General features: G+C 48.3%; 1 long non-coding RNA gene across 4 annotated transcripts in view; it reads right to left on the bottom strand.

The window, feature by feature from the left end:
• The window catches only part of LOC105079763 (uncharacterized), a 193,450-nt gene that overhangs the window by 13,221 nt on the left and 155,914 nt on the right, over window positions 1-24,315 (bottom strand). For 2 of the 4 annotated variants that reach the window (XR_012500862.1, XR_012500863.1), the window contains exon 4: window positions 6,300-6,443. The exons of 1 other annotated variant lie outside the window; for it this stretch is intronic. This is a non-coding gene — a long non-coding RNA (uncharacterized LOC105079763). Of the gene's footprint in view, window positions 1-6,299; window positions 6,444-12,370; window positions 15,575-24,315 lie in introns of those variants that run through there. One more of the 4 variants, XR_012500866.1, reaches the window with a different exon arrangement.

Here is a 24,315-nt window from a genome sequence, read left to right as displayed (position 1 = left end):
TATTCTGGAAGAAATGAGCCTCTTCTTCCTTCCACTCACCTCCCCAGTGTCTGTGGACGTCACGTAGGGAAACTGGACTTCTACTTCCACCAGTCAGTAATGAGGCAGTGTCCCTTTCCTGTTCCCTGTCAAAGAGGTGCCACAGGAAGCCAGATAAAATAGAGGCTTTAAATAAGCTCCAGGGTCTCAACATAATACCCCAAATTTCCAGGCTTTAATTAAAAATCACTCATAATACCAAAAATCAGGAAAATTACAGTTTGGATGAAAAAGAAGACAGTCAACAGAAGCCATCACTGAGGTAACAGAGACGTTCAGATGATCTGACAGAGTTTAGAGTGGCCATGATAAAAATGCTTCAATAGAAATTATAAACACACTTGAAACAAATGAAAAAATAAAAGGTTTCAGAAAAGAAAAAGTCAAAAACAAGCAAGCAAGCAAAACACAAAACCCAAAACTAGAAAAGAACAAGATGGAAATTTTAGAACTGAAATACACAATGGTCAAAAATAAAAACTCAATAGATTGGCTTCACAGCAGAATGGAAGAGATAAAGGAAAAAAAAATTAGTGAAGCTGGTGATATAACGGTAGAAATTTCCCAATCTGAACAACAGAAAATAGACTGAAAAAGATTAAAAGAGGCTTACAGATCTGTGGGACTGTAATAAAAGATCTACTATTTGTGTCATCTTTGTTCCAGAAGGAGAAGACAGAGCAGAGATCTAAAAAAAAAAAAGTACTTGAAGAAATAATGGCTAAAAATTCCCCCAAATATGGCAAAAGATACAAACCTACAGATCCAAGATTCTGAGCAAACCCTTAAATGGATAAACCCAAAGAAACCTACACCAAGACATACCACGTCAAACCTCTGAAAACTTAGGACAAAGGAAAAACCTTGATAGCAGCAAAAGAGAAATGATACCTCATCTATAGGGGGAAAAAAGAATAATTCAAATGTCAGCAGATTTCTCATGAGAAACCATAGAAAGCAGAAAGAAGGGGCATAGCGTGTTTTAAGGGCTAAAATTTAAAAAAAAAAAAAAAAAAAACCTTGTCAGCCAAGAACTGTATATCAAGTGAAAATATCCTTCAGGTATGAAGGGGAAATTAAAATATTCTCAGCTGAAGGAAAATGAAGATAATTTGCCAGCACCAGACTTACTCTAAAAGGATGGTTAAAGGAGGTTCTTCAAAAAGTAAGAAAATAGGAAAGGACTCTTGAAATACCAGGAAGGAAGAAAAAGCAACAGAAAGACTGAAATATAGATAAATAACCATCCATTTTCCTTCTCTTCTTGAATTTTCTAAATTATGTTTGGTGATTGATGTGACATTTATCTGTAATATTTTTGAGTCTGTCTCTTTGTATAGCTTTTTTGGTGGTTAATGTCACAGTCTATGGATATCAACATTTAGCCGGTTTAAGTTAAGTATAGAGACCTTACATCCATTTATGTCACTTTACCTTCCCCATTAATATCATAATTGATTTAAATATTTTCACTATAGATCCTAGAAATATCAAAAGGATAATGAGGTGATAGTAAAATACATGAATTTGACAACTTAGATCAAGTGGACCAAATGCTAAAAAGCACAAATTACTGCAACTCACTCAAAATAAAATGGATAATTTGAATAGCCCTATAACTATAAAGGAAATTGAATTCATAATTTAAAAGTTCTTCAAAATGCAATCTCCAGACCCAGGTGGTTTCATCTGAGAATTCTACCAAGCATCTAAAGAACAAACACTAATTCTATGCAATCTCTTACAGAAAACAGAAGAGGAGGGAGTACCTCCCAATCAATAGCCTTCATTAACAGACATGTAAAAATCCTCAACAAAATACAGGCAAATAGAACTCATCAATATATAAAAATAATTGTGTATCATGATCAGGTAGTGTTTATTCTAAAGATACAAAATTTTAAATATTTAAAAATCAACCAATGTGATCCATAATATTAACATGCCAAATGCAAAAAATACGTGATTCAGTCAGTGAAGAAGAAGTGTTTGACAAAATCCAAAACTCATTCATGATAAAAATTCTCAGAAAGGTAAGAATAGAGGAAAACTTCAACTTGATAAAGAGTATCTACAAAAACCATACAGCCAACATTATGTTTAACAGTGAAAGACTGACTGCTTTCCTCGTGAGGTCAAGAACAGGCAGACACAGTAAACAATCTGTGGTTGCCGAGGGACGGCGGGTGGAAGGAATAAATTTGTGAGTTGGAGATTTGCAAAGATTAGCCACTATATATATATAAACAGATTTTAAATAAACCGAATTTCTTCTGTATAGCACAGGGAACTATAATCAGTATCTTGTAATAACCTTTAATGAAAAAGAATATGAAAACGAATATATGTATGTATATGCATGACTGGGACACTGTGCTGTACACCAGAAATTGACACCTTGTAACTGACTATACTTCATTTAAAAAAGAAATGCAGATTTCCTTGACCCTGTGCCTGAGTTTCTACAGCTCTGGTTGTTTAGGGTTAAAATAATGCAAAGCCCTGGGCACACAGCATTCTAAGCCTGAAGTTTGGTGGATTTTTTTTTTTAATATGTTGGTTGGAGTTCCAAAATTTGTCAGCCTGAGTGGCAGGATAGCAGAAACCTTAGTGATGTTGGGGCACCACAATGGTCTTGGCGTTTAGCTTCCTGGTGGACATCCTACATCACAGGAGGCTGCAGAAATGTTTCCATGGTTTCTAAAGAGCCTTTATAAAACTAGTGTGACTTTCATGTTTCTATCAGTGTCTGGGTTTTGTATGTTATTGGGACCCTTGAGACTTAGCGTGGCAAGCCTGGCCAATGCCTGTCACATTTTCACATCATGTAGCAGAAATCCTGTGTCAGGATTCCTCAGCGGTCAGGGGACAGGCTCACACTTACTGGTCACTGGAGTCAGATTTTGTCTGGACAGCCCTCTAGCTTTTCGGGAACGGAAGGGACCAGCACGGCTCTTAGACCTCGCTATTGCATCCCTTCCCAGCGCTGCATTCAGTGATGTCATGTGGGGGCTTGAAGTCGACCAGGTGGAGGCTTTACACCATGGAAATTGGCAAATTCTTTCAGTCAGGGTCTCAACCCTCCAACACTCCCTCCATCCCTCACAAAGAGCCAGCTGTTAGACCTTTGCCAGCACAGCACTGCCGAGGGAGCACAGCTAGCTATGCTTGAGGGAGAGACTTCCAAACTTTGCACAGAGATTGTCTCCATGTTCTAACTTGAATTGACTTTCTGAGAGGGAAATAGACCCTGTCATTTACTTGCTTAAAACACTTTTCATTGCTCTCAGGATAGAGACCTTAACATGACCTTTATGACCCTAAGTGGTTTGGCCCCCACCTGTCTCTCTCATTGGATCACATCTTGGGGAGGGGGCAGTGCTGCCAGCTTTTTCCAGCAACCCTGGTCTCCTTTCTGTTCCTTAAAAGGTCCATGCTCCCACCTGTGATGGGGTCTGTGCACACGCTACACCCTTACGAGTAGGTTTGCCAGGGACGGTCCCAGTTTAGCTCTGAAAATCCTGCATCCTGGGAACTCCCGAAGATCCAGGCACATCCTACTTATGTGGGAACGTTCTTCCTTCCTCCAGTTCATGTAGCTACTCTTGGTCAAAGCAGAGACGTTTTCCCTGACTCCCTTACCTCTGCCCACTTCCCTCACCCGGGCAAGGTTAACTAACCCCTCTGTTCATAGTACAGTACTTCCAGTGGAGTGAACTTAAGCCATTCTTGGGACTATTTTGGTCACGTCTGTCTCCCCTGCTGCACAGCAGGGAGCAGGGACACGTCTGATTTGCTCTGCATTGCATCCCTAACTCCTAGCCCAGAGGCCAGCATCCAATAGGTACAAAATACTTGTTGAATAAGTCAAAGAATAAAGAACTCCCCAGCCAGTGACCTTTCCAATGTGGTTCGACCACACCTGTGTGGACCAGAATACAGCACAGTGCAAAGGTGGGAGAGAGAATGGAAGAGATGGCTCTCATTGGATAAAAAAGCAGAGGAGCAGAGCTTAAAAATTTTTTAAGGTATGCAGGGAGTTGGGAAAGTGTCACATCCAAATTTCTGCCTTCTTTACAGTTTGTGCCCGGAAGACGCCCCAGATGTGGCAGGAACAGCCTGCGTGGATCAAGGTGTCAGCGCACGACCAGTGCATCTGGACACACGTGCTTTTGCTTGGGGTAAGGCTACACTCCTATTTGAGGCTTATTTTGTAATGTTTCATCCACCGCAATACAGCTGGAGTAGAAAAGCGTCTCATTTTAGAACCACAAGCCAATACTTGTGAAGCACTTCAGCCTTGACACAGCAGGAGCGTGTGACCAAGATTCCCGGCTGCTTGCACTGGGCTCCCACCACCAGGCTAAGCTGGGGCCACACGTCCACCCCCCAGAGGCCCAGGCAAGACTCAGGAAAATGTAATCTTGTGCCCACGTTCAGTTCACTGACAACAACAATTAATTAGGGCTGAAACAGGGGCAGCAAACTGTTTGAGGCTTGTTTCTCCATCCATTTTCCATGTCCCCCAATTAGGCAACGCTTGTGGATGGGAGGTGCTTTTTCTTTACGGAATTAGTTAGAATAAAGAGGAGCATTTTGTCTACTGCAAAGAAGCAATCCCCCACCCAACAATCGCCTCACACATCCCACCGCCATCTGCTGGAATCACAGGAGATTATGCCAACTGGCAACCACGGGTGTGCATTTTTAACTCACTGGGGAGTGAAGCAGGGAAAATGTTCTGGTAAGGCTGCTTAAAAATTATTTGCGAGGGAAACAATTAAAAAATATGTGGCCGTGTTCTTGATGTTGAAGGCATGCTCTTTCCAGCATCCAGTTCCCGTGGGCCGGTTCTCCCCTGCCAGAGTTACGCAACAAATGCCGCCCAGTGGACAGGAATCTAAATAGGGGTGTGTTTCACCTTAACAGAACTTTAATTTAATAAGAACATTCCCCAGAATACCCGGGCAGTTTCACAGCGCTCTGGCCACGGAAGCCTCAGGATGGTAAGTGTGTCCTTGTGCGTCACGACCAGAAGCTGCCTCGTGACCTGCTGTCAGGGCCGCCCTAGCTGGACTTTCCGCCTTTCAAAATTAGCTGGGAATTCCACTGCTCAGCAAGCACACGTGTGTCACATCTCTGGGTGGATACTGAGGTTTGTAGTCAGAAATCACCACTTGTTGTTTGGTAAATCTGAAGTTCTTGAATAATCCTGTCTGTACCTACTGACAGGCCACAGCGCCCTTCCAGTGCGGGAGCACCGTTGTGGGAGGGTGTTATTCTGATCGTTCTTTGGGATCAAGACCCTTTTATAATCTCAGAGTGGGGGGTCTAGGTGGACTCTGATGTGTTGGTGTCTCTCATTTTCCTCTTGTGTTTTGTATTTCTGGAACTAGCATGTGACTCACATGCACACAAGTCAGTATCAGGAGGACTCTGTCACAGAGGTGCTGCTGCCGGTCCCCGTGGGGGCCAAGGAAGTGTACGTGGCAGGCTACGGCTTTACTCTGTGTTGGTTCCTACGTGGGCGTATCCACGCCCCGAACGCCTGTCCTCCTCCGCGAGGCATCAAGGACAGCCAGTCAGTCCCAGCACCATCTCCTCTTGAGACCAAAAACAGCCTCAGAGTCCTCCTCAGCACAGTGCCCCAGAGAGCAACCACCAGTCCGTTCAGTGAGCTCAGGCTTGAAAACTGCTTGCTGCTCCCTGGTCTGTAGACGTTATTGTTTAAACAGAACAGAAGTAAGCACTCCCTAAAACAACTGGCATTTGGGGGAAAGACCTTTGTGTGATCAGTTATTAAAAAATAAACAATTATGAACTTCTGGTGCATCTCCGCCACGTCTGAGTGCTCTCCTGAAACTTGATGCGAACTGGTTAGAGTTCCTTATACTGTCACGTGAAGGTGCGTCTGCCTTTCCCGCGAGGCTGTCAGGCCGCCTCCCTCAGTCCCCGCTCACGGTGGGAATGTTGTTGATGGTGGAAGGATGCTCACTGACTTGAACTGAAAGCACGTAGATGATCCCCCACCACAGCCCTGTGTTTCTGTTGGGATTCCAGGGGACAAACCAGCGACAGCAGACTGCGAGAGCAGGGGGTGGGGCTTGCGAGCACTTCCATCGCAGTTAGAACCAAGAACCAGTGTTTCCAAGAGCCGTCTCTAATTCAAGGTTTATCCAAACCGGGGGAATGCTTTGGTCAGCAAAACTGGACCCAAAAAACTCTCCTGGGAACAAGCCGTCTCATAAGATTTCCGTTACCTGCTGCTTCCTGTCGGACTGAAAATGCCTCGGAGCGGCCTTTCCAGCGGTGGTTTTGGCACTCCTCTCCCCAGATGGAGCCCACAAGTGCAGCAGCGCAGAAACCAAATGTCCTGGGAGGAGACTTGATTAAATGTTCTCAACCTCAAAAAAGAAAAAAAGAAAAAAATCGGTTCAGGTAGAGTTCAAGTTTTGGGGTCAAGCTTCAGGGACCCCCAGGACGCTTTTGTAGTGAGGCCATTAGCGTGCTCCTTGAAACCATGCCCTGGAGAGCATAGCGGGAGAAACAGCCTGCGCTCCCAGCACTGCCCTCCTTTGTCTTGTGTGGTCCGCGTGTCACAGAGGGAGCCCAGAGTCACGCCGCACTCTGTTGGCTCCAGGAAAGCGCCGGCCAAGGCACACAGAGGTTTGCATTCATCCAGGCCCAGGGCCGCCTTTCTGTTCCCCGCTTCCCTCTGCGCTCCTTTGGAAAGCTGGACTTCAGACGGCTGACCCCTGCCCAGATCTCTTCTTCCTGTGGAGATAGGATCGTCCCAAGCTGCTTTTTCACATGAAGACCCCAAGAGGCCCCTGATGACACTACTGCCACACCCGCCCGAGATGCTGACAGATGAGGCTGGAGAAAATAATCCAGTGTGTGTTTGAGTATTAGGGAATTCCAAGATTTTTGCCTAATTCGGAGTGCTTTCCAGCTGTCGTCCAGTGTGGCTGGCTTCAGGGACGGAGCGCTGTTTTTCTGAATAGGAAATCAGGCTTCGGTGTCGCTGGCGTTCCCGGGTAGCCCAGGGGACAGCGGCAGGGGACGTGCCCTCCCTGCGGTCCCCACCCCATCTCTTTGCCGCACCATCTGCTTTTTGATCTCTGGAAAGGGGCCATGGGTTTTGATTACTTCTTGCAAAAGAAGGCCAACAGCTTTACTACCTTAGATAATAACATGATGACTGAAGAAGACCGGGTTGGGGTGCCCAGGAGGAGGCTGCCTGAGCCTGCACCTTGTGCCCACGGGGTGTTAGTGGACAGTCAGAGCTGGGGACGGGGCTGGACAGAGGACACCACACACCTTGGCATCTTACTGACTCACGCCCCGTCCACAGTGGTTCATGTGAGAAATGCGGAGAGGACCATGGCTCCTCCCTCACGGAGTAGAACCCCTGTCACAAACAAAGGAAAATAACCACAGTGTAGGGGTCGGGCCCTGTCGGGAAATACACCTGCATCTTGCTTTACCAGGACTAACTTAACCAAACCAGAAAGCAGATCTCAATTCTGGCAAACAGAGGTCTTGTTTCTTGTTGGAGGGGGTCATTGTGAGCCCAGAAAGGGTGAGAGGGCTTTACCGATAGATTAGGAGGGCATTCATTCCTACAGCTTTGAATATGTATGCATATACACGTATGTAAAACCTAAATATATGTAACACAGATGAGTATCATTTTTTCCTACCTGAAGACCACAAAACATAATTCCAGCAAGGAGGAGAAAGCACTGTGCAGCAGGATAACTTATTTTAATGGGGAACCAGGGATGGAACCCAGGGCCTGCATGCTAAGCACACGCTCTGCTGCGAGCCGAGCCCTCCCCCCAGGATGACTTTTTAAATGTTCTGTTTGAGCAAACCCACCACCGTAACCCCGCGGGGTGGGGCAGCAGCGGGACGGAACTCAGTCCATTAATTCCCACTCCCTCCCTCACATTCCAGCCACACCAGAGCTTTGTTGTCCGTGTCGGATTAATTCACGGTGTGGCTGCGACCAGAAGCTTCACTGTGGAAAGAGAGACGGTGGATGAGGTGGGGAGGAGGAATAGGAAGTTTGGAAATCTCAGCGTTTCCCTGGCCAACCACGGCCTCCACACCAGACCACGCTGAGAAAGACCCAAGTCCACAGTCACCGTGGTCACGGCATGGCCAGCGTGCACGGTGCAGCTGTGGTGGTGTCATAACACGAAGGGGGCGGGTGGTACTTGGGGCAGCCCAGGACCTGTGGGAAGAGAGATGAGCCAGTTAAGCTCCAGAACAGCCAAGAAGTTGTCAGCGAGACTCTCCAAGATACGAGGGCCCTTATATTTTTGACATCCTCATGCACCTTGGCATCTCCGGGACCAAAGGGGGCTTTTCCACAGAGAGCAGACAGGTGGGAGTGTGTCCCAGACTCCCCAGAGTCCATCCCATGGCCGTGCTGCCACCCCGTCCTCAGGGGTCCTTTAATCTCCTGGGTCACTTTGAAGAACATTGTCCTTTGACTAAAGGAAACAGAACTGCACATGCTGGAGCATGGTCAGCACACTTTCTCTGTGAAGGAGCACACAGTAGTACCTTCAGCTCTGCAGTCACTGTCACAGCTGCGCAACTGGGCCCTTGCGTCAGCAGCATGGTGAGCATGTGACGATGGTGTGTGTGCATGTGTGTGTGTGTGCGTGCACTCGTGCACCGGTAAAACTGTACAGATGGAAACATGCTGTGGGCTGGACCTGGCCCACCAGCCAGAGTTTGCCGGTGCCTGTTTTAGAGGATTCACCTTCTGTTCATTCGTCTGGGCTGTGGTTTTTAATAAGGACAAGTGGCTGTGATGACAAGTTGCAGCTCCGGGAGGCCCGCGCTGCCCCAGGCAGCGGACAGGCCCCACGTGGAGGGGTACTCCCAGCAGGTGCCCGCTGGACCGCGTCTCCTGCGAAGAGACCCCACCTGTCCTGCCTCCTTCCCCCGCCTGACAACATGAGGGCTGTCTGCAAGACGACCCCTGAAACAAGGGCAAAAGCCTAAACGTTTCTCACCTGAAGCCTTGCCCCCTGCCCGGCAGCCTCCAGGGAGATCTTAATTTCAATGGCTCAGACTCAGACGTGTCCCCCGTTACATACAAAGCTTCCTTCTCCCGTAATGCTGTTTAGCTGGGATACTGAACCCTAGTACGTACCCAGAGCTACTCAGTCCGAGGCTGGTCCAAGGACCCGGACCTGCCCCACCAGGACCCTGAACCACCGTCCCCGCCAAGAGAAGTGCCAGGAGGCCAGTGAGAGGTCGCGCAGGCAGGCAGTGTCTGATCACACGGGTCGCTGAGCCTTTTCACGCGGCTCCCACGGGCTCCCTGAGCCAAACAGGCGAAACTGATCCTGCCGGGCTTCGAGGGCCGAGGCTGCCCAGGCAGAGCGGGCTTTGTATGTGAAGACTGGGACCTTCTGGTTGGGAATTTGTGAGAAATTCCATTGAGTGTGTACCCTTTTCACCTCTGAGGCAAACCCGAGGCCTCCTGAATCAAAACCAGATGGACTCTCCGCCCTCCGACAACAGACAGCAGGCTGGGGCCCCGTCGGCCGAAGACCACCAGCGCCAGGGCTAGAGATGTGGGGGCTCCTTTCCAGAACTCCGCTGGGACGCTCCCCAGATCCGGACAGGGGCCCGGACCTCCGTCTGCCCACAGCGCCCAAGAACGTCGCATCCTTGCACATGTTATTTGAGCCGTTTCAGTGAGACCCAGAGCCCCGGCCCCCCGGCCCCCCTCCTTTGCTGCGTGCCCCTAGCGGGGCTGGTTTGTTTTGGCAAGGCCAGCAGGTGCCCTCCCAGGCTGAGATCTGAGCTCCATCAGCGGTGACCTGAAGTCTTGGGTGGCCGCCTTCACGCCCTCCCTTCCCCCGTCAGCTGATACGTCTACCACCCACACGCTGGAAGGTTCCAGCAAGCTCCGAGACTCCTGGAGGAGGGAGCGCTGACCTCCTCTGCCCCCGGCCCCCACCCGCCAGGCGGGCCCTCGGGAGGAGCCAGGGCACACTTGGAAACGTGGGGCTCTGCCTTTTCATAAACAAGGGGGGAAGTGAGCCTTTGAACACGCGGTCTGTGGAACATGAACTTCCAGCTGATGACTGAGAGGGCCTTGCACACAGATGCCGATGCGCACGCCCGGAAGGGTCTCGCTGGCCTTTGAGGAGAGAAGAGGGATCGACAGGCTGCTTTTCAGAGACTGGTTTGCCTGGAGCCTCCAGCTACGCGGGCGTCCCTGCCATGGGCTTTTCCTCTGTCCCCTCTTACCAGATGCCCTCGCGTCACACCGCGGCCAGCAGATCCCTGCCAGCTATGGCTGTGGTCAAGCAGCCGTCTCCACGGCCACGGAGACCAAGCCCGGGAGGGCACACGGGTGTGGGCGTGGTTTCCACTTCTATCCCCAAGCACGAGATGCCCACTCGGATTATGGGAAGAAACCCCCCAGTGGGCGTACCTCTCTTCCCAGAGGCTGCCTCCACTGCCCCCGTCCCAGCCCCAGCTGTGACCCTGTGTGGGTGCAGGTGCCTGGCCACCTGCCGGCTGCTTCTCCCAGGAGGGAGGTCGCAGGAGGAAGGGGGCCTCTCTGTTTCCTGCATCCCACTCCCATCGCGAGAACCAGGAATGGAACGAGGCAAGAGCACGGTGCTGGGGGTGCCCCAGAGCTCGACGTGGGGGCACTTGAGCAGCCCCCCAGCTGGGTTTGGGGTGGTGCCCATGGTGCGGGGCCTCCTCAGGGTTGGAGCTGGACCACCCTGGAGTCCGACTGAGCCTCCGCTGCACAGCTTGTACATTCATTTGAGGAATGAGGCTGTGGCACATCCGCTACGTGCTGAACGGGCAGCGGGCTCCAGGGAGGGCACACGGCACATCTTATTGAAGAGAGTGGGCCCCATGACAGGCCGGGCACGCTGCTGGGCACTGCATGTCCACACCTCTCGACTCTCACCACTGTTGATGGTCCCTGGGGGACTGAGAGGGGTGAGGAGGGCCCGAGATGCTTACACAGGAGAAACACAGGCACAGTTCACATGGCAGACGGCAGAGGCCCCAGGACCGAGTCAGTGCAGGGGGCAGACACACAAATGCACACAGGTATGCGCACACATGCACACGTGGAAACACATAGGTGCACACATGTGGACACACACGCTGGGCACTTGACCTGCGAGGAAGGACAGGAGGCGTCTGCTGCTGAAACAGCGGTCCGTTCTTCTCGCTGCTTCCTCCCTCCTTCCTTGTTCCTTCACACCTTGAACTAGTTGGGGTTGGGGGATGATGCAGTGACGTGGAGGCTGGAGCCAGTGCCCTGAGGTGCCACCTCTGTGCCGGAGCCAGTGGATTTAAAATCAAAGCGCTGAGGGAATGTGGTGGTGCTCGCAGGGCAGGTGGGCTGGCCCCAAGGGAAGGTGTGTGATGTCCTCAGCTTCCAGTGGCCCCAGACTCCGCATCGCTGGCCTTTGGGTCCCCAAGGCCTCTGCGGGTTTGCTGGGGAAAGAGTGGATGAGAAGCGATAGCGTTGGTGGTGCCAGGCCTGACGGGGCAGCAGAAGCCTGGATGACCGGTTCGCACTGGACAGTTGGTCACGGCGTGAGCTCAGCCCAGAACGCAGGGTCCCCCAAGTGCAAACATTAGAATCCCACCCGCTGGTTCCTGTGACTTGTCCTCTTAGGTCTTAACCTCAGCTGCTCCTGAAAACACTCGGGGAAACACTGAAGAATGCTGGGGCCCGGGCCCGAGCACACAGACTGGACTCTCTCCTCTGGGGGTCCAGGCGTGGGGCAGTTTTCAAAGCCTCCACCCTACAAGGATGCTGTGTCGCTCGGTGAGGGCCCGGGGGACAGCATGGGAGTTGGTGGCATCCTCGTGGACAGTGTGCAGGTGGGAGGGGACCAGGTCAGACCTCAGCGCTGGGATGAAGAGACTTGATTTGCAATGAGTCTCAGAGCTTGTTCAGAAACTCTGGGAGCCAGAACAGACCTATTGAGAGTGCGTGCGCGTGCGTGTGTGTGCAAATATCCTCCCCCAAGTACGCGTGCATACGTACACAGGTGCACACGTCTATGTGTGTATGTTGTTTGGGGGATATGTAGTTCTTTTCATCGTAGTCTGCAGCGGTGTTCACTGCGCATTTACCCACCGTGGTGTGTACACATTTGCTTGTCTGAGGGACAGGGTTCTCTTTCCTGACTAAAGCGGGCGTGCGCCCCCTTAGTAGGAGGGAGGGAGAAGCGGGTAGCTGCCCCACTTGAGCTGCAGAGGGCGCTAGCGATCCCACAGCAAGCCCGAGGACAAAGTGATCACTCAGCTCGGCTAGTTTTTACTCTTGAGAGAAGAAAAACGAAGGGAGGGTGGGAGGGAAGGCGAGAGAAAGAATCCCCTTCTGGAAAGTCAAGCCAAGACTGTCCGGAAAGCTACATGCGTCAGGAAAAGGCAAACTCTGCGCTGGTGCCTTGGAATCCCCGCCCAGAAAGCCTTCAGGAAACCAGGCTGGAGTCTCGCTTTCCACCGGCGGGGCTGGGGACCCTCAGGACCAGGCAGGGAAGAGGCCCCGCCTGTCCCGCGAGGCTGAAGCGATGGGGGAGGCAGGTCTGTCCCCGACTTGACGGCTGAGAAGCCGAGTTTGCCTGACATTATTCGGGACTTATGTGTCAGGCGTTGCTTGGAGAGGTAACATCTGTCACGGTCTGTGTTCATTAAAAAAAAAAAAATCTATACTTTGCAAGATTACAGTTGCCAGACTCACTCTGCGGTGGTGGAGTCAGAGGTACAACTGGCGATTTGTAGCCTCGTCTGTGTTTTCATCACCCCATCACAAAGCATTTACGGCACACTTCGTATCTGCAGTGCAGTTCACATTGTATTAATTTTCTCCAAGGTTTACTATTTTAAAGGATTTTGCTGGCTAAAATTGCCAAAGTGACTTAACAAAGCAGTCTCATATAAACTGTCCACATTACGAATATCAACCCAGAAAATATATTTGCTTCTTTGTTACAGATAATGAAATTGAGGTCTGGGAAAGTCACAGCTTCAGGGGTGTCTGCGCAGACTGTTTTCGGAGGCAGACTGGGGAGACCCCGGTCCCTGAGCTTGTACTTCGCGGCTTACATTTTCACCCTCAGCACCGGGCGTGGCCGGCCGCTGGCTTTTTTCTTTTGTAGCCTACTTGGTTCACACTGTTACCAACGCAGAGCTCTGCTGTCTTTTCTGAGCGACTTTGATCTTTGAGATGTCACCGACGGGAGGGAAAAGTCTCATTTTGCTATCATCCCCAGAGTGTGAACACGTGGTGTGTACTAAATAGTAGAGCTTCTGTGACTAAAAATTTTTAAGCCTTTTTTTTGCTGTTGTCTTTTTCAGTGAAATGATTACTGTTCCTCCTGTGGGTGTCAACCTTCTCAAATCCTTTCTGAAAACAGGAGGTGAGGATGTGTGTGTTCAGTGTTCAGACTAGTTCACTTGTCTCCATAATGTCTCTGCGAGCGGTGGGGAGAAAGTCATCTTCGTGTTCTACAAGATGAAACTGAAACAAAGATTTTTTTCATCAGTGACCGAGCCCACGGAGGATCTTAGGGCATCTGAGTGGTGGCGGGAGGGCTGGGGAAGGTGGCATCCAGGAACCAGTGAGCTGGGCAGGTGACCTTGGACGACGTAGTTAACCTAAAGCTTCATTATTTTCACCAGCAAAACTGAAATAACACCAAGCACGCCTAAGGTTCTGTTGTTATGACTGCCAAAGAGATCACGGCTGAAAAATGTGTTGTTAACTGCAAATGGCTGTGTACTTGTGGATGAAATTATACATTATTATATATGTGCACCTGCATGTGTGTTATTTCATATACATGCATAAGTCGTGTGTTACTACTAAAATCAGACTGAAGTCATTTCATTTCCAAAGGGCAGATGTATTTTCCAAATTTGGTGAAAGCAAGCTTTTGCTCTGTGTCCCCTGACACAGTGTAACTGACTTTTAAAATAATTTTATAACAAGATTCTCATTTAAGTAAGAACTATTTATAAAAATAAACCTCAAATACCTGCAACAAAAGGTCGTTGTAAGGAAAAGCACACTTTATTAACTCAAATTGACTTCAGATTAACACTAGTCCTTCAAAGATGAGTGGGCTGAGATCACATTGCTGGAAAATACATATTTTTTCCACCTTTTCCCCTGAGCTAATGGAGTCGATGTTAGAGAACTTCTCTCTCCTTGAGAAGCCAGGAAATTTAAGAAACTCTTCAAGAGCAACTCAGCGATCTGAGGGGCCACCAGGTGCCCGTGAGGCCCGTCCAGTAGGACGTGCCCTCGACAGTGGCCCGAAACGGTCCCCACCACTGCTGCTCCCTAGCCTCACCTGACGTTGTGAGTGAGCCGCTGCTCTTCTGAAAGCCGTGCTTCCCAGGAAACCACCCCGAGAAAATGACCAGAGATGTGGGCAGGATTTGCACACAAGGAGTGCTTCCCGCTGTTTAGGATCGCAGCCCTAGGGAAGGTTTAAATACGTTTTGTTTATGCTCATGTGCAGTCACTGGTATGCTATTTTCAAAGAATGTTTATTAATATTGGAAAATACTTTGTGCTATGATGTTAGGGGAAAAGAGTAAAATATAAAATCAGAAATGCAATGATTCTGGCTTTATGAATGTGTATTGCACACACACAAAATAGATGGAAGGAGAGCATATCCAGCTAAAACCATGGCTGTCCCCCAGTGATGAGTATGAGGGATTCAGTTCCTCTTCTGGTGTGCTCTATTTTAGACATTTTCAACAATAATCAGATACGATCCTTTATTTAAGTTTATTTTTTACCCAGAAAATTTCTTCCAAGAATGTAAGTTCTGTTCTGACTCAGTAATAAATCTGTATAAAATTAGAATGTACTTTTTCAACTTCTGCCGGTTTTTTAGAGAATTTTTGAGAAAATGATCAGTTCCTAGTTGTAACTTCGGCCAGATTTCAGCTGTGTCTGTGGGTCATCCAGCAGTCAGGTCCCCCCATGGCCACAGGACTCCACTCCGCAAAGGGGCAAGTGCAGGATTTGGGAAGATAAATTCACTTTCTCACTGCTTCGGCAGCTTCTCAGAGGCTCACTGCTCTGCCAGGCACGTTTGTGGGGATTTTATGTTCAGGGGGTCGGCGTGAGGCACCTGGAAGAAGAGATGCAGGGCCTGCTAAATGTGTCTGCAACGTGTCAGCCCTTCTCCGGACAGATCAGCAAAACTCCCAGAAACATGACTTTGAGTTTTTAAGTTTTGAAAGTATTTAATGAGCACATTCTGTATGTCAGACATGATGCTGAGAGCCTTGGTAACAGAAAAGTGTGCTGAGATCCCCGCCTCCTGGTAGCAGGCTTCTGGGACTGCCGGCGTGACCGCCGTGGACCTCGACTGTGTGTTGTGTGCGTTGTGTGAGCTCCCGGATGCTGCAAATCTTGCCATTATGAATTCCCACTCTTGTCAGTTACTTGATATCCAAATTCCTCTTCCTGATTCCTTTGGTAAGTTTTAAATGCACCCTGACAAATAAAAATAATGGCTTTCTGAGCCTCGCAGACATAGAAAACAAAATTAAGATTACCGGGGTGGGGGAAAGAGAGGAGAAAGGGATAAACTGGGAGTTTGGGATTGGCAGACACACACTACTATGCACAGAATAAATAAACAACAAGGTCCCACTGTGTGTACAGCACAGGGAACTACATTCAGTATCATGTAATAGGCTATAATGAAAAAGAATCTGAAAACAATATACATATATATGTAAAACTGAATCACTGAGCTGTACACCAGAAACAAATACAACATTGTAAATCACCTATACTTCAATTTAAAAAGTTAAAAAAAAATGGCTCTCCCCTTCTAGTTGTAAGTTCTGTGAGGCCTCCCTGAACAGCAGAGATCATCCCATCCATCTTCCTGCTGCTATAAATAAAGCTGCGTTCGTTCCATGCAGATTATTATTCTGAATATATTAACACTAGATTACCCAGGAATTAAAGTATTTGTCTCAAACTATGTGCAAAAGTAGCCACAATTCTCCCTGGTAACTCCCACTTCTCGATGCTCCCTGAGGCCCTGGATTCTGGGCTTCAGGTCTGTGTCCTTTATATTACTAGAGCTGGGTGACAATCAGTAACAAAACCCTCTCTCCAACTTACTGCAAATTTAAAGCATCCAGAACATTAGTAATTGGGGGAGACAGTGCAGCACAGCAGGAGAGTGCGTGCTTAGCATGCATGAGGTCCTGGGTTCAATCCCCAGTATCTCCATTAAAAATAAATAAACAAACAGATAAATGCAGCTAATTACATAAATAAATGCAGCTCCTCCCCGCACCAGAATATTAGTATTCAAACTAACAAAATCTAGGGGATGAACACATAACAAATACTGCATTTATCCACAAAATCTAAAAATTAAGAATTTCTGCATATAGTAGACATTTTTCATGCACGTAGAACCAGCCTAACACAGCTTCTCAAGGTGCAGCGTGCACACAAACCCCCTGGGATGCGGTTAAGATGCAGACCCTGAATCGGCAGGTCTGCGCTGAGGCCTGGGAGTCTGCATTTTAACAAGACCCCAGGTGTTGCTGGTCCATGGACTGCACTTCGAGATGCAAGGATCTTTATGTTTATCCCATTGGGAGAAATATGAGCACTGGAGGAAAATTCTGAGCTATCAAACATAAGGAAACCGTTTACTGTAAGATACTACGCTTCAGGAAACGCCCCGAGCCCGGGTCTTTGGGGCACCGTTTCTGGAAGGCCACGCATGGTGGTGGAGTCACTGCTACATCCAGGGCCTCGGGTGGGGCTGCCGGGGACAGAGGGCCTGGCAGCCCACGGCCCTCGGGTGGGCGCGGGAGCCGCCTCCCCCAACACAGGCCGAGCAAGACACAAAGTGCGGAGACGCTTTGCCAAGTGCAATAATCAGGAGGTTTTATCCTCATCCCGATTTGCACAGCGTCCTGGGCCCTGAAGCACAGTCTTTGTGGGTGTGGAAGATAAAAGAAACTCAGTTCCTGTTCCAGAAAACACTGGACGGCACTGAAGATCTTTCCTGCTGGTCTGGAGTGAAGGCGTGGCCCTCAGGGCGGGGGCGGGCAGAGGGCTCAGGCCACTTGTCCCTCTCCTGTGTTCTTGTTCCTCCCTCGCTCGGCCTCTGCGGGCGCCCCTGCGCCTCCCCAGGCCCCGACCGTGTCCTGGAGTGAAGGGAGTTTGCCAAAGCAGCTGGGATGAGCTGTTTGACCCCCCACTGACTCAGACTCTCTCTGGCATCCACCTAGCCTCACCTGGAGGCTCCCACGCCCCCCCGTGTTCATGTTCAAGCGCTGGCAAATTCACTTCTCTCATCCTCAGCCTCAAAAGGGTAAAATAGGCCATCTTCCCTCAGTATGGTCTACATTTTCCGTCCATCTCTTTGTCCATCTGTCCATCTATCCATCTGTCATCCCATCTGTCTGTCTATCTATCCATCTGTCTATCTATACGTGTATGTGTGTGTGTGTGTGTATAAGATCTTCACTTACATCATTCATGCAGTTGAAATTTCTTAGTCTGTGGTTCATGACATTATTATATTTTATACATAATTTGCTTTTGCTTGTGCCAAGGCTGATCTTGGACAGCTGGCAGTAATCTGACCCCACTAGCTGGTACATACTGACCTGTGATCTGTGCAGACGGCGTTTGTCCAGGAGTGGGAGCTGTTGGGTTTGTTTGTCTGGGTCCCTGACGGGAGCTGATCAGATGCCTGCATGACCTTGCTCTTGCCAGCTACCTTGCCACATATACTTCATCTCGCCCTGAGTTGGTGTATTTGGGGAACTGGGGAGAAGTAATTGGCCTTCAAAGTGCAACTTGTGATCAGCGGAATCTTACCTAGAATCAAAATGGGTGGGAAATCCCTGATCAAATATTGACAGCAGTTGACCACAAGAGGGGCACCTTTCTGAGACCCTGCTCCTCATTGGACATTCGCTGTTACCGACCACCTGCTCTGAGCAAGGACCCTGGTCACAGGGGAGAACTAGGCACAGTGTGTGGGGGCTGGTGCCTGCATGTAGCTAAATAGACACATCTGTCCCAGTGTGTGTGCGCGCGCATGCGTGTGTGCGTGTGCGTGTGCATGTGTGTGCATGCGTGTGTGAGGAGGGAGAGGAGTCACGGAAGGGCAGATAAACAGACTTATCAAGAAGCACATCAGAGAGAAGTAGAGGTGAGCACAGGGCACTGGGGATGAGGCTGTCCTAGCACAAACGTGGCTTTGAGTAAGGGGCGGGAGGCCCGCGAGACTCAGGTGGGGAGGTCAGCAGAGACCAGAGCACACCCCTCACGTCCAAGAACAAGAGAGAAACAACATGCCGCATTTCCACCACTCACCCTCTGCTGGAATCATAGTCCTTGGGATATTATTCTGTGGTTTGGCCACTGGTAAAACCTGAAAACCCTTGACCTCTGTCTCCCCCCGTCTCTTCTGCTCCGTAAGTCGCCGTGTGGTGCACAGAGACCGACTGCGGAGTGTGTAGGGGAGAAGCAGGGGGGCTTGGCCCCTCCCCCCCCCCGAAGCCACAGCTCTGTGAACAAGGTGGGTTTCCACCTCCTACTCTTGAAACATTCACACACAGGGGTGCAGTCAGCCAGCACCCTTAACTACCCCCTCCCCGTGTGAGTGCGGGGACACCCAGGCCTGTTTCCTGCAGCCACCCGTTTAGGTTCCAGACTCAGGCGAGCTGATGTGAAAGGACTGGTGGGCCTGCCTGGGTGGACAACCAAATAAGCGATTTCTGAATAACGCAGGCCACAGTGACGGGAGACCCACAACGTGACGAAAGAAGCCCAGGGCAGCACGGGGACGCGCAGGCGGTCAGCGCCCCAGCTTTTGCTAAATTTAACATGACTAGCCGAGTGAGGGGCGTCATTACTGAGAAATGTGGACGTCCAGCCAAGCGCTTGGGTGATGGGAAATTAACTGTAGTTGAGACATAAAATTTTACAACGGGGGCTGTAAAATGATTGGATACCTTTCATATTTTAAGAATGCAGTTCAATGGACCATCTCTTAGCATTATCCTGAAAGCTTACACTTTTGATTAAAACCATAAAATCTATCTTCGAGATCCAGGAAAGAGTGCGCATACCTTAAACCCAAACATTCCACCACCTGGACAACGAGCATTCTCGTTTTTCGTCCTATCTTTAATTTCATTAAAGGGGTCGTGGCCACGCTAGAATTCTTGTATGTGAATGCTGTGTAGAACATTCAAAGAAGTTAGAGATTTTAAAAGATTATTTAAGAGTTTACACATAGGATCATTTTCAGGGGGTACAAGATCAGACCCAAACTTAGCCACGGTGCTTGGGAAAATGACCGATTCATTGGTTTGGGTGTTGCTACCTGGAAGGGCTGGAGGGTGACTGGGACAGACTCCAGTGCAGCCCAAGGGAATGTCCTGTGACCCATCACGTGCTAATCTGGAGGAGCGTGGAGACCCAGGGGGAGGGGGAGATGGAGGCAGGCTAGACGTGAGTCCTGGCTGGGGTCCCCTCCAGATGTTGCCCTACCTGTTTCTACCCTGTCTGTTTGCTTACGTCCACTTTGCGAACCCAGTCCCTCAAGGACTCCTGTGACTGCACTGAGCTACATGGTGAGAGAGCCCTGAGGTTTGGACTTGCCAATGCCAAGATCTGCCACACCAGAGAGCACTGTGTACTGTGAACAAGAAACCCACAGGAGTAAAAAAGACTAATAAAATAATAAGTGTGGTACTGGATTTCCATGCTGAATTTCCATGCTATGTGAAATCGTAAAAATGCTTCTCAAGAAACATCTATCCTGGTAGCAAGGAATCACATGGTCTTAAATCAGCTGAGTTCAATTCATTGAGCATTGGTTGAGCGCCACTTATAGCCGAGGCACTGTGCAAAGCATTGGGAATGACAGGCTGAACCACATGTGGGCACGCTAGTGACAATTCTGCCCACACCCCACCTCCAGCACGTCTAAGGAAGGAGCGGACATCAAGTGATGACCTGCCGGGCCGGGCGCTGTGCTGGACGTGGGGCTACGAGGTTCGCCAAACACAAAGCTACCGTCCTCAGGAACGCGTAGGTGATTGCATTTTCCTGCTGTTTTATGAAAACAGAAATTCTTACACTCCAAGGGCATCGTTCAGTGCAAGAAAGATGCTAAAATCTGGTCCAGATCAAGAGGAGCAAACCATGCAGAAAGGACGGCGTTTCTCCCCCAAAGAGACACAAAGAGACAAGAAAGAGGAAACCCTCTCAGCCACTGCTGAGCATGGAACTAACTCCGCGTCACGGCGCGTCTGCGGCCTGACAGCCCAGTTTCACCCTCCGTGGCTGTGTACCCCATGGACTGAAAATAGGGCTGTGAGGGTTAGCAAAGAAAGACACAGGCAATGCAGTTACTTCTCAGGTAAGACTGACGTTCTTTATCTGAAACTCAGATTTAACCAAGTGCCCTGAATTGGGGCAACTGGCCACATGTGGCTCCCTGAAGTTACATTTAAACCCACTGGACGTGAGCTCTGCCTTCACAGAGATGGTGGGCCCGGCGCGGGGGCACCCACACTGGAGCCGGGCAAGCTCCTGCCTCCAGTGCTCCTGGACCTCTGAGCTAACTTAGTCTTAATGTTGAAAACTTTTTTAAAAACATTTTTTATTGACTTATAATCATTTTACAATGTTGTGTCAAATTCCAGTGTAGAGCACAATTTTTCAGTTATACATGAACATATGTATATTCATTGTCACATTTTTTTCCCTATGAGCTACCATAAGATCTTGCGTATATTTCCCTGTGCTATACAATATAATCTTGTTTATCTATTCTACAATTTTGAAATCCCGTCTATCCCTTCCCACCCTCCGCCCCCTTGGCAACCACAAGTTTGTATTCTATGTCTGTGAGTCTGTTTCTGTTTTGTATTTATGCTTTGTTTGTTTGTTTGTTTTTAAATTCCACATATGAGCGATCTCATATGGTATTTTTCTTTCTCTTTCTGGCTTTCTTCACTTAGAATGACATTCTCCAGGAGCATCCATGTTGCTGCAAATGGCGGTATGTTGTCAGTTTTTATGGCTGAGTAGTATTCCATTGTATAAATATACCATATCTTCTTTATCCAGTCATCTGTTGATGGACATTTAGGCCGTTTCCATGTCTTGGCTATTGTAAATAGTGCTGCTATGAACATTGGGGTGCAGGTGTCATCCTGAAGTAGGGTTCCTTCTGGATATATGCCCAGGAGCAGGATTCCTGGATCATATGGTAACTCTATTTTCAGTTTTTTAAGGACTCTCCATACTGTTTTCCATAGTGGCTGCACCAAACTGCATTCCCACCAGCAGTGAAGGAGGGTTCCCTTTTCTCCACAGCCTCTCCAGCATTTGTCATTTGTGGATTTTTGAATGATGGCCATTCTGACTGGTGTGAGGTGATACCTCATTGTAGTTTTGATTTGCATTTCTCTGATAATTAGTGATATTGAGCATTTTTTATGTGTCTATTGAGCATTTGTATGTCTTCCTTGGAGAATTGCTTGTTTAGGTCTTCTGCCCATTTTTGGATTGGGTTGTTTATTTTTTTCTTATTGGGTCATATGAGCTGCTTATATATTCTGGAGATCAAGCCTTTGTCGGTTTCATTTGCAAAAATTTTCTCCCATTCCATAGGTTGTCTTCTTGTTTTACTTCTGGTTTCCTTTGCTGTGCAGAAGCTTGTAAGTTTCATTAGGTCCCATTTGTTTATTCTTGCTTTTATTTCTTCTAGGAGAAAATGTTTGAGATGTCTGTCAGATAATGTTTTGCCTATATTTCCCTCTAGGAGTTTTATTGTATCTTGTCTTATGTTTAAGTCTTTGATCCATTTTGAGTTTATTTTTGTGTATGGTGTAAGGGAGTGTTCTAGCTTCATTGTTTTACATGCTGTTGTCCAGTTTTCCCAACACCATTTGCTGAAGAGACTGTCTTTATTCCATTGTATATTCTTGCCTCCTTTGTTGAAGATTAGTTGACCAAAAGTTTGTGGGTTCATTTCTGGGCTCTCTATTCTGTTCCATTGGTCTATATGGCTGGTTCAAAACTTTTTTTAAGTCAGTTTTTGATGTAAGCCAATAGTTTTTGCCTGTTTCTCTGAAGAATTTTATTAGCTTTCTGGAGTTTCTGCCTGATTAGCTGTCTCTCATTCCTTTTAAATTTTCATTTGGCCTCTATCAGAGTAACAATTCCATTCTTGGTCTTATTTCCTAAAAACTATTGGTACATGCAATCTGCCTCAAGGTGCCACATGGGAAATTAGTGGATTTTAATCAGATGATGCATAGGACACCCTGGCAAGTTCTCACCACTGACCCAACAAGAAAAATTGCAGGGTTTGTCCTGCTGAGTATGTGAAACCAGTCAGAGAGTGTTCTTCATACAGGACATTTGGTTTGAGATACACAGCCTCCTTGGTCAAATTCAACTCATACAATTCATTTATTCACTCACAGGTACCTGACTAGGAAGGCGAGAGAAAGTCTCGGGGAGTGTGTGGTCCACAGCTGCACATCCAACACAGTGGTGGCCAGCCACAAGTGGCTACTTGGATTTAAATTTAAATTAATAAAAATGAAGAGAGCTCTGTGTCCATCCTGTGTGACCCCATGACACTCTCTCCTCTCCAGGTAAAACTGCCCGCTCACCTGTCGCCTCGCCTCGGGTGGTGGGTAGCACTCAGCCCGCGGAGCTCCGGGCAGGGGCCGCGCCGGCAGCAGCACCGACCGTCCAGCGGCGGTAGGAAAGGGCCAGTAATGTGTCTTACGTGAAAGCCAGGTTGTGATAAAAGGTCAACAAAGTAACTCCAAAAACAACACCAAGGGAAAAAAGTGATCTGAAGGTTATGAAAACCTTTTCAAACTGAAAATGTGAAGCGCTCAGAAAAGTCCAACATTAAAAAAAAAAAGAATTAAAAAGGAGTGTGTGCATGTGAAACGACTCAGGGAATGGATTAAACCCGAGAACAGCTGACCCTCACTGAAGACGTCCTCCAGCCCGCGGGCCGCACACCTGCACCCGGCCGCCCCGGCCTCGCAGCAGCCCCGGAAGCAGGTCCTTATCTCCGTTACAAACGAGGAGACTGAGTACTGAGTAAATTACTCGGCCACGGTTGCATTACGACTAAGTGGCTGAGCCAGCATCTGATCCAAACGCACGTCGTCCCGGACACGGCCCCGCCAGGCAGACCGGAGGGGCTACAGGAGCCGTCCGGTTAGGCCGCCCTGAGCAGGGCCCGTGGGTCACCGTCTCCCAGGCGCAGTCCCCAAGCTCACCATGACAGGCGCACGGGGCCCTGCAGAGCTCAGAGAACTGAGTGTTGGTCTGTCCTTTCTGAGAACATATTTCTCAAGAAGAAACCAAAGAAACCCAATCCCCTTCTGGAATTGATCCAAAAAAGTAGTCAGAAACTCAGAAAAAGCATTGCTTAAAACATGGCAGCAGTTTAAATAGGTGTAATGGTCATAAATTATTATATAATGTAGCCACCATCTAAACTGCATTATTGGAAAATGCTCTCGTGGCTAAGGGGGAAAATTCAAGACTGAAAATTGTGTGTATATAGTGCTATCTTGATTTTGTTGTTCATTTTAAAAGTATATAAACATATGCTGAGAAGAAATGACTGGAAACGGCCCGTAAGACTGCTCGCAGCGGCCGCGCTGAGCCGCGCCTGCTAGTGCCGTGTGTTCCCTTCTTCACATTTTCCTGTTTCCCAGTTGTCCTATAATGAGCACGTGTGATCTTTATATTAAAATATTAATGATAGAATTTTTTGAGGTGAAATAATGAATTTGTGCAATGTTAGAGAGAATTATGTTACTTCTCAATCAGTGAAAGAAAGAATAAAGGAAGAAAATAATACAGAAAACAATGAAATAGGGAAAAATGGAAGTAAACCTAACAGACAACACTTTGTTAATTGAATGTGAACATGGAACTTGTAATAGTGAAAACGGGAAACGGTTCACGTGCCTGATGATGGAGCAACTGTTACCTTAATCATAACACGTGAGTCTGTGCAGCCTTTTAAACAGCCCACAAGCTAAGGGACACAACGCGACCTCCATCGCCTAAAATGTTTGCCACCTGCTTTTCATGGAAAAATCTGGTCGACTCCTGTTATAAAATATTATGTACACATTAAAATTATAAAGTCTCTGTTATAACAGTATCAAAATATATATAAATTCACA

Source organism: Camelus bactrianus, chromosome 20, assembly GCF_048773025.1.
Source record: "Camelus bactrianus isolate YW-2024 breed Bactrian camel chromosome 20, ASM4877302v1, whole genome shotgun sequence".
NCBI classification, from domain to species: domain Eukaryota; kingdom Metazoa; phylum Chordata; class Mammalia; order Artiodactyla; family Camelidae; genus Camelus; species Camelus bactrianus.
This window is presented reverse-complemented; position numbering and strand designations above follow the sequence as displayed.